The 5,636-nt window shown below is 42.6% G+C and overlaps 1 long non-coding RNA gene across 1 annotated transcript; it reads right to left on the minus strand.

Moving 5' to 3' along the window:
• LOC110399310 lies at positions 1,334–3,633 on the minus strand. Its single transcript, XR_002439101.1, has 3 exons — positions 3,483–3,633; positions 3,019–3,138; positions 1,334–1,522 (listed from the first exon to the last, which is right to left on the minus strand). It is a non-coding gene; the product is annotated as an uncharacterized LOC110399310 (long non-coding RNA).

Below are 5,636 nucleotides of genomic sequence, written 5' to 3' on the forward strand. Positions count from 1 at the left end.
ACATCTCCATGGTTCTGGAACACCTCCAGGGATGATGACCCCCCAGCTCCCTGGGCAGCCTGTGCCACTGCATCACCGCTCTTTCTGAGAATAATTTTTTCCTAATATCCAGCTTGAATCTCCCCTGGTGCAATTTGGTCCGTGTTGCTCCCTTAGTGGCATGTGAAACCCCCATGTTTGGAACACGTTCCGCAGGTGCTTTTCTTATAGACTTTCTGTGCCAAGGGCAGAAATTGATGTTCTCTGCTTGGTAACCCAAGTGCAAACACTCTCCCTTTCAACTTGCCAAACGATCTGTTTGGCAGCTGCATCACGCACCTGGAAGTCAATAGATGTCACCATAGTGAATCCTTCTCTCTTTGAGAGCTTCACATGCTTCACGTGGGCAGCACAGGACAGATGTAAAATCCTTTCCCTGTAACAACACGGGCAGCCCAGACTCTGGGGTTTGGGTGGGGGAAGATGAATCAACTTTCAAACTATGGTTCTGCCTCCACATCACAAAATCTTGGAATCTCTCTTCATGAGGGGATGGAGGAGCATCTCAGGGGCATTGCTGTGTCCTTCTTCAAGCGCCTGCTGCTCACTAGAGCTGCTGCAGTAGACGGGGATGAGGGATAGGTGGACCTGAGGCAGGCAGCATTCATCTTTCTTTCTTACAAATGGCTCAGATACATTCAGTTCTGCCTTGAGATGGGGAATGAGCTCAATGAGCTATTTTCTATAGCTCCATTAATTTGAAAGTGCCAGATGGAAGACGGTTTTAAAAGGCTTGATTTTCAAAGAGAGAGTTGCCATCAGTGTTTCAAAGTCAGAATCTTCTCTCAAGTCCAGCATGAGAAACTGAAAATACAAAATCGCTTTATGAACATGCAGAAAACTTCTGCAGCTTTCTAACATGTTCAGTAATAATCTTGTTGATATCAGCTCTGTGATGCCTATCAGCCAATGCAGAGCTGCATTACCATAAGGAAAAAAAAAAGAAACGTTCCATTTCTGGGTCCAAGGATGAATATAGAGAAGTAAAAATGACTGGAGGAGCTATGCCTGTATAGTCAGTCTGTAGTTTTTCTAAAGCAATACGTGTGTTCTCTGGACCTCATTTTCTACCATAGAGTGGGCAGACTCCCTCTGCCCCAACTAAGCCTGTCAAAAGCAAGAGCAAACCAGAGACCAATTCAAAAGAATGGGAAACCCAATTAGAGAATGAAATGGCCCGGGATGGGTCAGTTCCCCTGATGAAACATACAGCTGCCCATGGAAATCATATACATGGAGGGGAGGGAGATAATACGGTTAGCTTAACCTGCCCAAACACAGCCTTGTAGAACTCTGCTTTTTATTTGTTATTGAGAGAAATTGCAGCTGAGGATTTTCCTCTGTCCTTGTAGTGCTCGGATCTGTACAGCGGAGGTACTTAAAATGACATTTATACGACTGCTAGCAATGGTTGATCAGTTAGTGTGACACGGTGCAGATAAAAGCTCCAATTAGGCCTTAACCGTTTACTTAATAGAAAGACCTGTTAAGAACAAGAAGGATTGCCTGTTAGCAGAAGAACAGAACTTTTTCACGTGGCAGATTATCATTATTCTTTAGATTCTCACGTAAACAAGGCTGAAACGCAATTACATTTTCCACAAGGACCCAAATGCTTTTAACCTTTCCAAGGTAAAAAGAAAAAAAATAATGCTGAATCTGCTGTTGAGTTAGGTCCAACCAGCTTCTTTTTTTTTTTTTTTTCAAGTTTTTGTTTCATTTTAATAATGGTTTAGTCTGTTTCACAGCCTGTGGCCTCTTCAAACCTGTTACTTTTAGAGATATAGCAGATGCTTCCTAAATGGAAAGGAAATTGTAATGATGCAAATCCCTATTCACTCGATTTTCCAAATAGGTTTGAGCACTACAAGCTGTATAGGGCAGGTGGGGTAGTGTTACTGACAGCCAAAAAAGGTAAACTTGAATACAAATAGACAAATCGAGCACACATGCTCGTATGAAAGTTTGTAGCCAGCTCCCAATCTGCACCCGAGAAAATAACCTATTATATCACCGAGTGTTCTTCTCAGCATCAGAAAGCTGGAAATTAACTTAATTGCTGAACTGCACCTAAAATCAGCTGCTTCGAACATTACAATTTGGCTTTTAGTCTCATCAAAATTCCCAATATGTTAAAATTCTAATTTGCAAATGCGCTAAATTAACACTTTGAAACCACAATATTTAACCTGTTGGCTAATCTGATGTCAAGTGAAAACAAGTCAAGCAACATGGAAGCAATATGCCACACAAAGAGCCGCGGCAATTACCTAAAAATCTTTACAGTGAGGAGCTCTGAAGTTTGGTTTCATTACAAGCCTTATTAGGTCTGCTCTCCTCCTCCTCACAGAAATTCATACCGATTATCCTGGATAAAGGGGAGGTTTCTTTATTCAGGAGTTTGTTGAAGGAAGCCTTAGCTGAAGGCTTTTGACAAATTTTTATCAAACCTTCTCAGAAGAGGCTTATATGAGAGCTGAGAGGCAAAATATTGCCATGGATTAGAATGTAATCTGCACAGACCAAGCTCAGAGAAATATCAGAGGAGCACAGAAAGCAGATAAATAGGCTGCATGGCCACAGAGACAGCAGTGTTGACAAATACCAGGCAGAGGCAGAGCTGCTGGAACTCATACATGGAATTTTCTGTAATTGCCGCATACCTTACACTGAATGACCTGTGTTACAAAAAAAAAAATAAATCCAGGGAATACACGATCAAGTCTGGCACTAAAAAACGATCGTATAGAAAATCTCTACTCTGTTCCATGGGATTTCAGCTTTGCATTTGCAAATTGCTGGCTTGCCTGGTAGCAGTAGTAGCAGTATGCTACAGAAAGGCTGTACAGGAAGCACCGACATTGAACAAACCAATGTGTTATCGACATTTGCAACACTGTAGAGGTTCCTAATCTCTGGATCTCAATGTAGATTTAGCAGATACTCAACACACCAAAATGTGCTGCAGAAGTTACCAACCTTAAGCCTACTGGTTCAATGTTGAGCCTCATGTGAGCTGGGACTGAAAAATAATGTGTATTTCATAGCCGTCAAAGGGTCACTGTTGGGTGTGCAGCTCTTCCTTGCTGTCCTGTTGGCCTGTGAAGGAAAAAAAAAAACAGTGAAGGCATAATTTGTTCTTAATGTGACCATGGAATGGGATTATTGGTGTGTGCAAGCAATGGCCATTAAAAAACGGAGCAGGCAAATTTGCAGGTCTGCAGAAATAGTGCAGTGAGTATCTATACCAGCTGCACAAAATGGAGGGTATCTTTCACTCAGTAATCAAGAAAATTACTTATCATCAAATACTTTGGTATGGACATCTTAAACATCTAAAAGAAAGCATTCCTTAAACAGATTGTGGTTTTAGCATTTCGTAGTTTTCAAGGTGGATAAAAGTGGTAAATAAATAAGTAACCAAAGAAAATATAAACATTTACCTTACCAGTTAGAAGCAGGTGGAATCCCAGTGCTCTGGAAATGTACCAAATACCACCTCTGTATAGCCAACAATTTTTTTTGTAGGCAATCTTATTTTTACCTCAAACACTTTGGATGTAAAAGAGCAATAAAAGAATGTCTAATAAAGGCATAGATGTCACCACTCTCTGGTTTTATTCAGGTTGGATATTAGGAAAAGTTTCTCCCCTGAAAGCAGTGAGGCACTGGCACAGCAGCCCAAGGAGTGGTGGGGTCACCATCCCTGGAGGTGTTCCAGAACCATGGGGATGTGGCACTGAAGGACATGGGCAGTGGGCATGGGGGGGGGGGGGGGCTGGGGTTGGGCTTGGGGATCTGAGAGGTCTTTTCCAAGCTTCATGATTCCCTGATTCTTAGCAAATAGTTTGCAGTACAAGAGGAATCACTGTGGCACACTCATTGCATACACACCTGTGTGCAGAATCAGGCTCGCTGAAAGGAGAATTTAAAAAGGAAAATCTTTGTAAACAATAGGGTTCCCATTACAGAAAAGACTATACCTACAAAAATTTTTCTTCTGATCTCCTTCCTTCTTCCAACATATAACTGAATGTTTTCCAGTTCTTATTTGTAGAACTCTGTGAGAATGAATATTTCACTACCAAAGTTAGTGATTCCAACAGGAAATTGTTTTCTAGGCAAACCATTTTTGTTTAATCTCAGATTTTAACCCTTTTTCATGTTGAGGGCAATCGTAACACGGGAAGCCCACTATACACAGGATTCACCCACTTAGAAAGCAATTAAGAAAGTTTCCAGATTCATAATTTCAATAGAAACTGGCATTGATATGACCTTACCAGGGCTATTCAGCCTGGGTAAGGGGAAGCTTAAAGGGGACCCTAACCACATGTATAAATACCTGAAGGGAGGGCACTAAGATGAAGCCACCTCCCCCGACCCAGCTGCAGCAACTGATGTGAAGGGTGAAAATACCCCATCATGAAACATGACACCAACCTAATGGTTATAAATGCGTTTTCTAGAAGGAGGAGAGGGGAAAGGGCTTGAGAAAAGCCTCCATTCTATTGGATGTGAGAGCTTTTGTCTTTTTTAAAACAGCTTTTTATTTTAAGCATCTTCATATCTCCCCTGATCAAGACCAATGTGTTCTGATACACCATCTAAAACAGTATGATTCACTTCTTATGCCAAAATCAACAGCAGCATTTTGTGAGCAGTGGCCAAATAAAATAAGGAAAGGATTAAATCAATTTAACGCCTCCTAAGGTTTCTACCAAGTGTTCCTAGAAAGAAGTGTGGGTTTGTTTTCCTGATGCTTTCACTGTCTGCTTCATTAATGGTCTCTTAAATTTCACCCTGTGTCTTCTTGGCTTGTGAATGCTCAGAGTGGATGAGCATAGCTGAGTAGATAGCCAAGAAAGCAAAGCACAGTCAGAGAAACAGGGGACCAGGTCCCTACAGATAGCAAAGCTGTGCACCTGCTGTAGAGCTCCCAGCTTGGTTCATTGGCACAGCACCTGCCTGCACTGGGACCCAGCTGCTGCTCATACACCCACACTGGGCACCAGCATCCACTAATCCAACACCAAACCCCTTCACTGTGTTGGATAGCTGCTGAGCTCAAGCAAGGCAGCACTTCCAGGTGCCACAAACATATGGCAGAGTTTAATTCCAGAGTAGATAAGGTCAGGCTTCCCACTGCTGTTCAAAGCTGTCTTGGTTGGGGTTAAGCTATCTTTCCACACAGGGGAATATATAGGGAAGACCCTCCTTTAATAATGCATCTTTCCTTTCATAAGCCTTTAAATCTATTTTTGAAGGTTGGAAAAGAAGTCTAATATGACCAAGCTCAACCCCAACCCACCCCCACTGACCATGTCCCCTCAGTGCCACATCCCCACGATCCTGGAACACCTCCAAGGATGGTGACCCCACCACTCCCTGGGCAGCCTGTACCAGTGCATCACCACTCTTTCTGAGAAGAAACTTTTCCTAATACCCAACCTGAACCTCCCCTGGTGCAACTGAAGGCCATCACCTCTCATTCTATCGCTGTTATTTGGGAGCAGAGGCCGACCCCCACCTCACTACAACGTCTTGCCGGGGAGCTGTAGAGAGCAATAAGGTCTTCCCTGAACCAATATATTGTA

This window comes from Numida meleagris, chromosome 5 (assembly GCF_002078875.1).
Source record: "Numida meleagris isolate 19003 breed g44 Domestic line chromosome 5, NumMel1.0, whole genome shotgun sequence".
NCBI classification, from domain to species: domain Eukaryota; kingdom Metazoa; phylum Chordata; class Aves; order Galliformes; family Numididae; genus Numida; species Numida meleagris.